This window comes from Setaria italica, chromosome II (assembly GCF_000263155.2).
Source record: "Setaria italica strain Yugu1 chromosome II, Setaria_italica_v2.0, whole genome shotgun sequence".
NCBI lineage: Eukaryota > Viridiplantae > Streptophyta > Magnoliopsida > Poales > Poaceae > Setaria > Setaria italica.
Genome location: NC_028451.1, coordinates 39,517,681 through 39,533,528, shown reverse-complemented (window position 1 = coordinate 39,533,528; position 15,848 = coordinate 39,517,681).

Sequence of the window (15,848 nt, the reverse complement as noted above, 5' to 3'; positions counted from 1 at the left end):
TTCCAATTGCAAATCTCGACGTGCACGCAAACATTTTGGATATCTGATTTCCCGGTTAAGTGCAGTGCAAAACGCCCCCGAGGAAAAAAGAGCATCATCGATATTAGATCAGGACGTCACTTTTGTACTCGAGATGGAATCCATGGAGGAGGATGGCGGCGGTCGTGTCGCTCGATCACATCGTGGCCGGCACGGTGGAATGGGGATATTTCGGCCACTGTACGATTCGCCGTGCTCATCATAAGTTAGGTCCGTGACGTGTGTGCGTACGCACGTACGGACATCGGTGTGAGTATTACGCACTAGTAGTCTCAATGTCAACTGCCGAAGGGCATGGGCCAAGGTTAATGCATGGAGCACGTACTTGCCGTACGCGTGCGCCGCCGCGTGGCTGGGTTTGCTTGTCGTCAATCGCGTGTATGGTCGGAGAATTATGTTTATCGGAAAAGGTACGACAAAAAAAATCTGAAGCCAAGACCCAAGGGAACGAATATGCTTGTGGCATGTATGTATATACGGCGCCTAAAATATATAGCAAGCCGTCAATGTAGAAGCATCGCGCACTTAATCTTTTGCTTTGCTGGCGATGTTTGGCATAAACCAAATGGGGGCCTTATACTTACACAATGTTAATCAAGGTTTGAAACAAAGCTGAATCCGGTTAAGTTGGTTATTCGTGCCCGTAGGCAACAATTACCACAATCAAGGGTGGAATGGTGGTATTCTTTTTGTATATTGAACAAGCTCTGTCCACGAGTGTCTCTAGGTGGATACTTTGCACTAGTACGTATTTGTTTGTGTTCTGAACAACCTCTTTATTAACAATGCCATCAGTGCCGTCGTGTCTAGGGTTCTCTCAACAACTTCCGTAGCTCCATGCTAATTTTAGTCTAATGTCTCAAGAATAAAATATGAGCACTGTACATTCTAAAAAACTATATCCCCAAGGAATGGACATGGGTGTTTTTTTTTTGTCATGCATTTTGTTTGGTGATTGTAGTAGTTCATTTTGCTAAATGGCAATTATAACTGCCTACAATGTAGCAAAATAAATTATTTATATGAACTTTGGTGTACGACTTGGGCCACCAGGCTACATAAAATGGTCTTATTGGATCAAAGAGTCAAGTTCCAAGTTCTTATGAGGCAGGGTCGTCAGTTGTTAGGTTTTACCTATAGCTTGTGCACCTATTTTTTTTAATGGTATCGCAAAACATTTCATGGATGAACGTGCCCCACCCCAAGAAAGCGAGCTCCCAAGAGTCCAAGACCAAGCCATCAGATAAAGATGTTACGTCAGATAAAGATGTTAGACCAGTCTTACTGCACACACAGTTACCAAAGTTAAAAATTTGTTAACTGTGCCTGCTGGGTTTCATGATGATGAAACTCCTCTCACACACACGCACCCACATGCATGCGCACACGCACACACACCCACACACACAGACACACGCACACACACACTACCAGTACCCCCACCCCAAATCCCATCCATTCCTCCCTCATTGAGCAATAACGGGTTTTATAGCTTTATTAACCAACAAATGATATTATGAGATATATTACGGAGGAAAGAAAATCAACACAAAGTCAACATATATCATAGTTTGCAAGCGGCTTAGCCCTTACACGTTAGCAGTATCTCCAAGAATACTATTTTGGATTTTGGTAAGAGTGTTGCATATAAAATAACAAAGGATGTGAAAAGGATTAACGCAATATCTTGGATAAAATCTTTCATAGATCAAAGTTTTGGCTTCCGACACCGTGAGATGTATTATATAGGAGAGAAAATTGACACAAAGTCAACATATATCATAACTTGCAAATGTCTTAGCACTCACACTAATTATATCTTGAAGAATAGTTGTTGCAATTTGGTAAGAGGGTTGCGTAGCAGATATCAAAGGATGTCAAGGTGGTTGATGTATCTCGAACCGAATCTTTCATATATCAAAGTTTCAACTTCTGTTACTATGAGATAAACTATAGAGGAAAGAAAATCCACACAAAGTTAACATATAGCATAGCTCGCAAATGGTTTAGCACTTACACATCAAATAGGTTGCACAACAAATATCAAAGGATATCAACTTGTCAAGAGGGTTAATGCAGTATCTCAAATCAAATCTTTCATAGTAATGTTTGATAAATGTTACGGTGCAGTACATGTATATATACAATTTTTTTTTGTGTAGATGCATGCAGCGTAAACAATTGTTCTCAATTTTTGACAAGTGTGTCATAGTAATGTTAAACCCTCTTTGTATTCTTCATGGGAAATTGAGAAAATAAACGCATAACTTTTATGCAATAAGGCTGGACCGCTAGATACATGTTACCACAAGAATATTGTGCACTGTTTCATGTTTTATGCATTGTGTGACCTTGAATACAATCAAAGAGGGCCACATGTAGCTTCACTAACCACTGCAAGCATGCTTTCACGGTCATATATATTCCTTTTAGTTCAACTTTGAGTTCTCTTTGACATAAGAAATTCCCAAGATTTCTCTTTTTAAATGAGTCAAAGTCCAGTCTTGTCACTTTCCCATCATCCTTTTCTTATCCTCCAACCCTTTTATGTATTCTGGGCTATCAGAAAATCCTTAGAATAAAAAGTTAACAGATATTTTTTGAATTGAATAAAATGAACGACCGTAACGGATGTTGGATCAATATGGCTCAAGTGCTAGATGGTTATGATATTCTGTTCTTTAACTTTTGTTTGAGGTTGAGAATCTAATTAAAAGGTAAGGGATAAAAAAAAAGGCTCAAGTAAGGTTAATATAATTAGGTGACAAGTTGGATGATAGGTATCATTACGAAGCTAATATCATCACATCTCAAATTCTCAACTTCAAAGTCATGAACTCATATCATGGCAGATGTACCGCTTAAAGGTCTTTTTATATGAATCAACCTTTAAGTGGCTAATTTATCCCTCGTCTGTGCACCATAACTTCAAAAGGTTACATGTTTTTAAATATGAGCTTGTATATAGAGAATATTTACATTAACTTGTAAATATCAACGATATTAACAAATTTGCAGTTCACCATTTTTCATTTGAAGCCATGTTGGGCACTCAAATATTTGATACAATGTTCAGATCCCTATTTGTAGATTTGTACATTGTATCAACTATTTCTATGTCAAGATGACCTCAAATGAGAAACAAATTTATGAACTACATTTCCATGTCTCATTGAGCATAAAATTTTTATGTACATCTAATTCACGTAAGAAAGAATTATGAATAGTGTTCCAAGATAAATCGTGTAGAGAAGCGGATGAATTGAGAACTTAGAGAGTGGTATATATTATCCTCTATCAGTTGACAAATAAAATACCCAAGGATGATTCATATAAATCGGACGCACTGAGTAGGTGATACATTGTTTCTCACCCCTTTGGTGGGGCATTTTAGAGTATATTAGGCATACGCAGACATAGTATAGAATTGATTTTAATCCCATGATAATGTTTCCTTATCTAACATATTATGGAGCTCAAGCAATACATCAGCCATGTTAAATCAATTATATTCTCCACATTCATATATGGTAGGGAATGCGTATGATGCATTGGATTTGTGGTCATACGAGAAGGGATCAAGTTTGGAATGAGGATATACGTGATAGGTTAGGGGTAGCACCAATTGAAGAAAAGCTTACCCAACACCGGCTGAGATGGTTTGAACATGTCCAATGAAGGCCTCCGGAGGCACCAGTGCGTAGTGGAACCCTAAGGCGTGACAGTAATGTGAAGAGAGGAAGAGGAAGATCAAAATTAACATGGGAAGAGTCAATAAAAGGAGATTTGAAGGGATGGAATATATCCAAAGATTTAGCCCTAGATAGGAGTGCTTGGAAAATAGCTATTCATGTGCCTAAACCCTGATTTGTGGCTCTTGTTGGGTTTCAACTCTAGCCTGCCCCAACTTGCTTGGGATTGAAAGGTTATGTTGTTGTTGTTCACATTCATATATAGTAGATCACACATTCAATTTAATATATAACACTCCGGTATATATTTTTGCTAAAGTAAAAGATTAAAAAAATCCATTCCTGCATAGCCTGGGCCTCGGGTCATGATCTATGAGCAAGCAGCAGGAGACACGACGTGGTAAGTAGGCTTTGTTCAGCGCAGCCCAAAAGGCCCAATTGACAAGCACATTGAGCTAATTATATTTCCTTTTATTTTTTTTTAGAAAAACACTGGTTCTCCATCATCTTCGTCACAGACAACTGATCTCCATTCCTAGTCCCAAGCAATCAGGCATGGCTTTCACAGTCTCCTGGGCTAAGTCTCCTTTTATCTCAAGGTTAGATTTCAGCACAACTTTGTTGGTTCAATTTTAATTCATGCGACCTTCACATTTCCATACCATTTTGACATTTCAGCATTGCAGGATTGGGTGGAGATAGGGCAATGTAGTATTGTTGGTGTCGGGAGGCAGAGCTCACGACACACTTGCACAGCCTCTATGGCCTGGCACATGTGAGTCTGATTCATCTATGCGCTTGCTCATTTTCTATTTTCAATGGGGATGCATTTCAGTTGCGTCACTTGGTTCATGGCTTATTTTAGTGGATTGTAATTTTTGTGGGTGCAAGATGATGGGTGATCCCTTATGTGAGGAAAATCCGAATGATCGGAGGAAAATGGGAACCTAGATGTCACTAGGTGATGAATTGATGGATTGGTCGGGTGGTCTGATGTTGACTGGTTTAGATTGGCTTTGGTATATGTTGATGGGAACCTAGATGTGTTTGCTGAAACCCATCTGAAACTTGTGGTTTTGAGTGGTAGCATGCTTTGTGTTATGAATAAGTTTTGTCAATGGGTGTCTTCGAGCAATAATATACTTTGTGTTTTGAACAAGCTCATTGTACAAGTGTCTTGTTGAGGATTTGTATTTTGAACAAGCTCCGCGAAACTTTCATGTTTCCTACTTGGTGTTATAATTAGTTCAAGCATCATATTTTGGATGCTGTGGGTGCTTTATTGGCCTATCTGTGTTTTGAATGTTATACCGAGAAATCAAACTTGTCATGTTTGTTGGATCAGACCCCAAAGGAATGGACACAAAGCAACAATGGTAAACCCTGCTGATGTTTTATCCATGTGTAGAAGTAAACAAATATTTGTTTCGTGTTGTTGAACATATAGATTATGCGATCATTATTATTAATTTGGATACTTATGATCATTGCCATCTCATATGTTCACCTGGGTTGCCATTTTATCTATATTGTGTAGTGTTAGCTAGTTTCATAATTGTTGTGAATTCAAAAGGCTGGTTCACTGCTTATGCATGTGAACTTGAAAAGGCATATATTCCAGATTTGCTTTTAAAGAAGTGGTTCTGCGCATTGATCAGTCATTTGTTTTCCTAATTACTAATTATAGTAGTGGTATTTTACTAACTATGTCAAGTACTTTTCTTAGCTACCTGCAAAACACAAGTGAACAAACTGTTTGTTTCTGACTTTGGTGTGTCTTTGCTACAAAGAAAGGTTTTACTGGTGCATGGATGAGTTTGTATGAGGTAGTGTTAGATATCTAGTTTGCCCATAGCTTGTGCAGTTAATTAATCCCCCACCCACCCACCCATTATTTCTTTTATTCCAAAGCGTTGCATACACAAATCATTTAAACTATTGACACCCCCCCAAATGTGATTGCATGATTGTAAAATATTCTGAAATCTATCACTAATGGTTAAGAAAGCCAACACAAAGTCAACATGGCATAGCTTACAAACGGCTTATCACTTATTGGCAATATCTCAAAGAAAAGTTTGTTGGATATTTTTTAAGAGGATCAAATGCCAGATATGTTTATAAGTCATGTGCAATATCTTGAGCCAATATTTCTGAGATTGAATTTCGGCTGTGCATATAATATGCTTTTAAAATAAGACTTTATTAATTTTCTTGATAAATGTTGTCGCCGTACAATGTCTAGATGATATTGGGCATACAAATGTAGGGGACATAAAAGATTTTTCTCAATTATTGACTAGTGTGAAATAGTAACGTCAAATCCTGCTTATATTCCTCAAACGCATTTGAGAAAATAAATGCATAATCCTTGGGCGATACGGCTAGATATCATTGCATGCAGGCTCTACATAGTTTGGACCCTATATATTCCCTTTAAGGGCCAACTCTCTTTGACATAAAGCCTTCGCTCTTTGCCAAGAGTGGGAAGATTAGATCCTTGCTCACAGAAAAGCGCTAGGTTGTTGTGTTGTTTCGATCCCGGATTTTTATTTGAGGTTGAGCATCTGAATCAAAGGTAAGGGAAGCAATGAACTTTTTTCTTGGCTTATTTCCTGCCCATTCAAATCTCAGCTGGCAATTCTGATTGGATTGGCTATACACTTGTAGATTGCCTTTGCAGCAGGAGACAGAAATTCTTGGAAGTTATGGATCCAAAGGCTGCCTAAGAGTGGACTTCCAGTGAAGAAGAGGAGTTCAAGGCACTTTTTACACAGTTATGGTACGAAAAATCATGTGATGGGATGGAAGCACTTGCAAAGAGGTTCCCTGCAAAGTCTATTCAGCAGTTGGGAAAGAAATATGCTGAAGCATTTGAGGATATGCTCTGTGGTGAGACAGATGATGAACAAAGTAGAGATGATGCAACTACTGATTGGCATGATTGGTACAAACTTTTACAAAGAGACAAAAATGGCTTGGTTCTGGGACCATTAGTTGAAACACCTTTGTTTGAACCTCCTGAACAATTGTTATTCAAACCAGAAGATCATGTGGAAATACAAGAGTCACACTGCAAGTCGTCACGGAAGAGGAAACAATCTTGGACTTGCGAGGAACACAGGTATCCTCATTTCATATATTTATAAACTTCATTTTCCTTTATATTTTACTTCACAACTAATATGGTTATGCATGTGCCCTTGTTTTTTACACATTGACTCTATAAAAGATGCATATTGTGGAGACTTATTTCTGTGATGATGTGAAGACTTCCACTGTATATGAAATTGATGTTATGCTAAAATTTACTACATATATAGTGGTGTCAAAAACCTAGCACTGTTATCTTCATGTTCATCACTCATATTCAATACTACAAATACATATGATATCTTGGAAGTTTGATATCTATTTTTTACAAGGAAGATATGCATAGAACAATATTTCAACAATTGATCGAACGATACTAGATGTTTTGCCAATTTTTATTAAAATATTTTGTGGTCCACAAAATGTTTTAATAACAATTTTCATGCTAAAGAAAGTGCTTTTGCTTTCATTGCATGAAAAATACACTTATTAATAATTGGTTTATTAGTTTAGAAACACAAACTATTTAGTCACTAATGGTAGGATATTTGCAGTTAGCAACTTAGCATACAAGAACGTCAGATTAGTACCATGGGTATTTTAGGAAATACACTAAAAATCTTTCTGTGCCAACCCTTGTTTACTAAAATGGCAAATCTGTTTGTGCAAAAGATATACTTGCAAAGTGAAATGGCACATGTGTTCTTTGCTGTTTTACCAAAAATGTTTTCATTTTCCTTTTCTGGCAAGTTTTTTGTTTTATACCGGCAATTCTTTAAAGTTAATTTGGACTTGTGATATAGGAGTACATAGTCATAGAAGATATGCATGACTATATCTTTTTTTATCAATTGGGCATGGTCTTGTGCTTGTAAAACTTTGTTTACTCTTTGCTTATGCCATTTAAATTAATTTAAGGAGTGTCTACAGTAGATGTGTTTGTGTTTTATGCACTTTACATACTAATCCAAAAATATACCATCGCTCCTACATATCATAAGTTGTGAAATTTGTTTGTAGCGAAAGAATATTTGTTCATACCATAGCTATCCCCATGAATTATGCTAAATTGAACATATTAACACCCTTTTTTTCTTTTTATATATCCATATGCTGTCGCGAGCAAACAAACCATCATCACCAAATCGAAATATGTGTTGTGGATATTTTTTTTAAAAAAATAAATTCTAAGTGAAACTTAGAAGGTATCAATTGTGTTTATAGCCTAGAAAATTTTGTGAAAGGTTATACAAATTTATAGTTTTCACTTCATTGCTTGGTAGAATGCAACTTATAAAGCTACTTGCAAATGCAGGCAGTTTCTAAATGGTGTTAATTGCTTGGGACGAGGTTCATGGAAATTCATCTCCAAGTATTTCGTCCCTTCAAGGACCCCAGCACAGCTAGCAAGCCATGCTCAGAAGTACTTCGACAGAATAAAGAAGAATGAGCTGGATGATACAAGGCAGAGGCATAGCGTCAACGATATCAGGCTTGTCGACCATGGTACAAACATTACTGCCCACTCCTACACTGAAGTGGGGAAGGGGAAAGGAATTGCATCAAGCATCCCACCGCCAATTCTAACAGAGAACATTGATATTCTGCATGGTTTGGCACAAGGAATGACTAAGTTTGGACAAGCGAGTGATAGTCAAAGCAACTTAATAGGACAGATGACACACAACAACCAAATTGCATCAAGCATCCCACCACCAATCCTAACAGAGGACATAGATATTATGCATGGTCTGCCACAAGGAATGCCTGAGTTTGAGCAAGCGAGTAATAGTCCAAGCAAAATAGCAGAACAGATGACACATAACAACCATATGCTGGAGAGTGTCCAGTGGGAAGTTTCAAGCACCCCATCACCAAGAGAGCATGAGAGTGTTCTGCTTGATCAAACCAGTGCACAAAATAGGGCCTGCCCAAGCTGGAAGAGAAGCATTAGCGCAGCCACCAATAAGAGGCGCAGGAACAACAAAACAATACCCCCTGGTGTCCTTACTGCCCAAAGAAACCCACCATCATATGAGATAGTGCCCATCAAGCGGCACAATTTACAGCAAATTGTGCCACCATTCTGAAGTTTGGTGGAAGCCCTGCTACCTGTTAGAGCAAATATGCTTTTGATTTGGTCTTCGTGGTGGTCTAGTTATATATGTAATGCTAAAGAGTAATGACAGGCTGAACTAGTATAATTGCCTGCCTACATAGTAACAAAGTTGTGTGTTTGGCTTCAGCATCAGCATCTCGCCCATGATGTGATATGGGAATGTTGATGGCAATTAGCACGTCAATTTATGAACCGCAAGCGTACGGATCAGTTGTAGCTCTTCCCTTAGAGTAATTCCTTGAGGTTTATCAATCCATGGAACAAGTGGATTTGCACGCTTAACTAAGCACTAATCTATGTAACCGAAGGTTCTTTGTATAAGATAAGATTGATCTAACAAAAAAACTAGTATGAATGTAAACAAGATAGATAAAACACGCGTCCTAGGGATCTTGGATCGCTTGTAGATGTAATCACCATGCATGAAAGAATTGGATCTAAGTGTTATTGTGAGTGGATGTGAACCATGCCCAACACTTCTCCTCTCACACGTTGTGTGGCGGAACCGTCAGACTTAAACTGGCTTAAGTGCACCTAATCGCTATCAGAGCAGCAATTATACAAAACACACTTAAAACAGTTTAAATCCGATAGTCCGTCGAGTGTCCCTAGGACACCTCGAATCATCCACGACTTGAATCGTAACCATACATCAGGATCGCTTCCACGAAGGGAAAGCATTAACAAATATTACATTTTTACATACATACTGGAGGTACGAATTATTACAAACTATAGATTGAAACAAACTTAATAGTGCAAGTTAGATCACTTCTAAGAGTTTTGAACATAAAACAAGTCCGAGGATAAAGTAATTATACAACTAGGTGTTACTCTAGGGTATTACGAGACTCATAAATACCCTAGTTCTTCGGACCTTCCTCTTCGGTTGACCCCTGTTGCGCTTCTGAAAACAACAACAAGGGATCCCCTGAGTACGAGGGTACTCAGCAAGACTAACCCAACTAACCAGTATAGGTAGATTTAAAATATTGTTTCAAGAAATATGATAGATTTTTAGTGTACTGGCTGACTCACATTTTGCGGAAAGCTTACTACTAGTAGAACCTTAGTTTTATCTTTTTATTTCAGATTAGTTTGTACCGAACCGATCTAGGTGAATAAAACATTTTGAGCAATCAAGTGGAATAACATCATACAACAATATTAATTCAAGGAAAACTTTATATTCAACTTGATTACTCTACAATGCTTAAGCGATGATCAAGTGCATTCATAACTGAGAATTGCGATGATCCAAACCGATTTACATCCTGAAGGAGATACCTAATTACCAGCCATGCACAACTAATTGATTTGCGCATAACGACCTTTCGATTAATTACCAGCCGAACTCAGGGGTGCACCCCCACATAGGGCCCCATGTCTACCTGATCTCCATGTGAGTTTCAGGCTATGCTCCTGCTTTTCTGTCGCATGCCAAGCACGACTAAGAACATTTCCAATAAGAGAGCCAACTAACCTACCGGGCTTTGCTTGTCCCCAGAGATAGTAAGCAACCAGGTAATATCACTTGATCAGCGGTTAAAACAATGAATGCGCTTTAACCAGATTAAACTTAGTGAACAGAACTACCATCTCTAGCTTTTTTCCACATCTTCCAAATTCCAAGCTATATTCCTTGATCAACATGTATGACCATTTTTACCTTAAGAGGTTGAGTAACACAAGTTACTTTAAAGGTATCTAAGCATTGCTAAACATAGGATGGTTACTAATTAATTGAACAGGTGGCAAAGTTGTCCTACAAACAAGGTGGGATCATGCACAAGAGTAGGTTGCAATCAACTCCTAGACTTAATGCATAAATAAGGAAATAACAAATAATTGGACTCATCAATAAAAATTTCTGAAAGTAGATAGGATTAGATGCACCGAGGCTTGCCTTGATTCACAAAAAAGTTAGTTTCCTCTGAAGATCCTTCAACACAAGGGACCAATTCAACTACCTCTTCAAAATCCTGAGGTTCTTCTGAGAATTCCAAGAAATCCACTTCCAGGACTTCTGTTTTTATGATATGATGCTTGCCAAAGTTAGACATGCAAAACTTTTGAAATAAAGACTATACAACTTATCTTCATGATAAAGTTGCAAGCCAACACTAATCTACCGATAAAGATTAACCTACAAATTAATTTCTTTAACTACCTAACTTAAACCTTTCTTTTATTTATAAAAAGATTATAATTAATTTCTAATCTGAAAAATTTAAATCCTATGGATTAACAAGTATTTGTGAATAATAAAACATTATTCAGAATTTTATACATTTCATAAAGAGTAAGTATTTATTTAAATACCTTAATCAAAGGTACTAAATAAATACTTACATTTTTATTACTTTATCCTAGGGTTGAAGAATTTTTAATGCATAAAGGAAAATAAAATACACCTAATAAAATTAGTTTCACTAAATTTGGACAATTCTATAAATTACAATGAATTAAATATGAAAATAGGGTTTAAATCTAATTTCTACAACTATAAACAAACACTATCCCAAAAACCCCCTTTCTAGAACTTTTCATACGCACCCCCTCCCTAACCCCGCTTAATGCCACGTGGGCCTCAGTCAACAGACCGCCCTTCCGGCCTTGGCCGTGGGTCTACCGACGGGTAACCACGGCGGCTCATCGCCGGCGAGGTTCCCGGTAACTGGAACACCCCCACTCGACTCGCGCCAACCTAGCATATCTTCTGATGGTACTCTAGTGGTGGTTGGGTGGACAACGACAGCGAACGGCGGAAGGCAGCGGCAGCGCTGGCCCTACCAACAGCGCAAAGCTCGCTAGCGGCAAACCGACAACCACAAAGAACTCTGGAGGCTTCACGAAGACCTAAGCTACGCGGCGCGCTCACAAACCACAGCTCACCATGGCCGGAGCGAGGTGCTTCACAACGACGGCCGTGGTCAAGGTTTGTGCACGGCGGCACAAGGGCTCCGGCCAACCCGGTCGCGCTCCAGGCCAAACAAGCTAGGTTTACACCATCTCGAACTCACGTGTGACACCCAAGCCCTTGGATAACGACCAGACCTCCGGCAACCTAACTCTCCACAGCGGCAACCTTACCAGAATAGAGCGGCGGCCGGCATTGAAGAAGATGACGGCGGGCAGGAGCTGTGGTGGATGGGGTTGGACGACGACTAGCGGGACAGGTTCAGGGACTCAAGGCGGTGGTTCTAGCAGAGTGGGACGGCTAGCGGTGGCAGGATGGCGGCGGAGCGCACCGGCGACCGAGCGCGGTGAAAAATAGAGCAGTGCGGTGAATGGATAACTCCGGCCGGCGGGAGCGGTAGATATATGAATTTTTCACCGCTTTCCCGACTGCCACCTCCTACCTGCTTGCTTCAGCTCACGTCGCTTGCCTGTGCTGGCACGTGGCACAGCGGCGCCGCTCTTGCCATCAGCGGCAACCAGCTGCGTGGCAGCAACGCCACTCTGATTTCCCCTTTTCTTTACCAAAATTCACCTGAAGTTCAACTCCAATTTGCACCCGATTGCCAATTCAAACTCCATGATTTCCTTTAAGCAAAGTTGTAGAGGATCCTCGGTACTTCAATCTATAGATTAACAGTTTTGGCTCTGGATCACTCTATATTGCGAATTTAAGCTCTGAAAAATGGCTAGGGTTTGGTCTTGTCAGAGTTCAATTGAACTGGCAATTAAGTTCATCAGTAAACTTTCAAATCAGCCCATGGCTTCATTTTTGAGCTCCAATTTTAACATTCAAACTCAGTTTAGTTGGTCCAATGACTACTGGAACTTGTTAATCATATGACATGGATTCCATTTTGCATGTTAAAGCCCAACTTTTACATATAGAATCTTCCAAAATTTTGAGCCAAAGTTGGCCATTTCTCACTATCCTTAGAAATGAAACAGCTACTGCTATTTAGTTTTGACAGTCAATATAAAACAATGCAGCTTTCAAACTTTGAGCTTCCAGAAAAATTTGAACTCTTCTCTTTCCTTGTCCAACAACATGCCTAATATATTCACTGGATATCATAGTCCACTTGGGGTCAAAAATCTTTCAAAGTGTATACGAAAATCCTCCAGAAATTAATTTCAAAGTGGCATGATTGACACTATTTTCAGATTTGCATTTTCAGACAGTGATTAGTAATTTCCAGTCAACCTCTTTGACTCTGAATTTGAGATACCCATGACTTCTATTTGACTTGAGACTTGATGTCTTTAAATTCTAAATACCTTCAAGACTTGATTCCACATTTTTATTAACTTTTTTCAAATTTGGATCTTGAATTTGAATTTTTGGTCAAATTTGACTTTGGCTCATAATACCTTCTTTTCATCCAAATTTCACCATTAACACTTTAATGACCATTCTTAAACTTTTAACAACCTGGTTGTTACACAAGGGTACTCAAATATTGAACAATAAGAATACGGCTTGATGATCATTCTTGGTAAGCAAATAAGCAACCCAAAGTAGCGCTGGCCAGCCATTACATGAAAGGGCATCATCACGATATGATAAATAACAAATAGATCTTAAACAAGAGGTTCAACGATTACAAATTAAGATCTCCATACAACCCCAAGGACAAACAGAGACTTTACCCCCATGATCTTACACATGTTGACATAATTCTGGGTAAAGATCGCCCTGTAGATCAACTGGACCAAAGGCGATGACGAACGAGGGCAGAAAAGCCCCAGGCCGATCGGCCTGGGCACCTCCAAGCTGATCGGCTTGGGAGGTTTCTCCCTCCTCTGGTGCTCCTCTTCGCGTGGCTTCCCATAGATCCAATCTTCTCTCTGTTTTTCCTCCTTGTGGTAGCGGTGGATGGTGTTTGCGTGGTGTTTTTTCCTCTCTCTCCAATTCTCCTTCTTGATGTTCATGAGGGGGTATTTATAGTCTCCTATAGGTGATGACTCTGGGTCAATGTCAGTGAAAAAAATCTAGACATCATTGTAGACTTCATGCTGAAGAAACGGGAGGTCGACCGGACCCTGGAATGGGCTAGGCTGATCGGCCAAAAGGGTCCCATGCCGATCGGCCTAGGCCCTTCCTAGCCCTTCTGGTCCTCTCCTTCTTCTTGCTGACTTCCCTCGACGACCCGTGTCCAAATATTCATTAAGCTCTTTATGCAAACCCCCTTGATTATGTTGCATTTCCTGTCATAATGCAATATGCTCCAAAATACAACACACATGCAATAATGGGGTTATTTCAGGTGCTAAGTGGCGGGTTAGTATAAGATTAAGCATGAAAACACTAGTTAAATAGCACTAGAAGTGTGTCAAAAACGAGCGTCAACAGGGAACCAGTTAATCTTTGCTTTATGGTACAATTATGTTATCCGGACTATCTATCTACTAGTACTTTGGTGGAAAAAGTCTAACCTCTCCACCTATTGTATGTAGACTACATAACCCCTCAACCTATAAAACCGGGTATTTTACTCCTTATCTTTGAAAAACCATTTACTTAACCCCTAAGGTGATTTCACTCGGCGGTTTTGCCATGTTGGCATGCTAAGGTGGATTGCATTATTGATGTGAACTACATAAGGCTATCAGCACCGCGTGAGCGGTATGCCCATCTGCAAAACCGTGGGGCCCACACGCTGTGCAGATTTCCATCCACGGAATGCTGCTGCGCAGAGACCTCTATGCCCGTCTGCAAATCCATGTGCTGAGCGACGAGTGGGCGTGGGGTCCCGTGCGCAGCGCTGGCAGCAGCTGGTGTGGGAGAGAGATTGTGCTGGAGAGAGAGGATAGCGTAGGAATACGCAGATGTTGGGTTTACAGTATCCTTGTTGGGAACGGTGGCATGCAAATTCATATAGAGATCTGCGTTGCAGCTACTCAACCTCCATATTTCACGTACAGGCCCGCTTACCGCTCAGCGGTGCGGATAGCCTAACACGTGGGTCCCGCCATCCCGCTCGTAAGCCTCCTCGCCGACGGTGCTGAGTGGTGAGTGGGCAGGTCCACGGCGGCTCTATCCATGGTCCCATGGACGATTGCAGCTTCTGCGCGGCCGGCTCGAACAGCGGCCCGGTGTGCTGCGCAGGGATGGGGAGGGAGCGGCGTGGCGCTTCCATCGTCGAGTCACGGCAGAGGCACGAAGAGAAGAGCGGCGCGCTGTTCGGCGCGAGGTTCAGAACGCAAGCGCCCAGGGCATGGAGCGGGGATGGGCGAGGCGCAGCGCGTGTAGCTTGGCGGGGCTGCTTTGCTCGGGCGACGCGAGCGGCGAGCACGCAGTGGATGGCGGCGCACTGCACGGGGGCAGCTGGGGCTCAGCTTCGTTCATCTTCTCTACTTTAGTTTTCAGAGAACTGTTTTTTGATGAATAGTAAAAGCCAAGAAGCAGACAACGGCGAGGCAAGATCAATAACCAGCCTATGCCATGGTCGGTGACGAAACAAAGTTCAGGTTTAGATTCGATTCGTAAAGGTTCCAAACCACACGCAGGCGAGCAGAGCAAGATGAGCCAACTCTGCTCCTACCCACGCCAGCCGTAGCCGTTCCGTCACTGCCCTCGCCCGATTGAGGTGAAGGCCGTGGCACCAGGAGTCCAGCGCTAGGTGCGTGCTGCCTGCGGGGGTCGCACAAGCGGGCGACCATCGCATCGCCTGCGGACGGCTCGAGCAGCGGCGGCGGCGGCGGCGTACGGCTCCCCGTGAGCAGAGACGGCGGCGGAGACGCCGACATGTCCACGGATGAGGTAGAGATGCAGAGACCGCGGCAGCGGCGACGGCGGAGATGCAGACACAGTCCTTGCCCGCAGCCGCCGTCCTCGGCTCTGCCTGCGCAAGCTCCGACTTGGTCCACAGCACCTCCGATTTCACCGGCCAGTGCTCTAATCTAGCCTGCCCCAGCTTCGATTTCGTCCGCCTATGCTCCGTTTT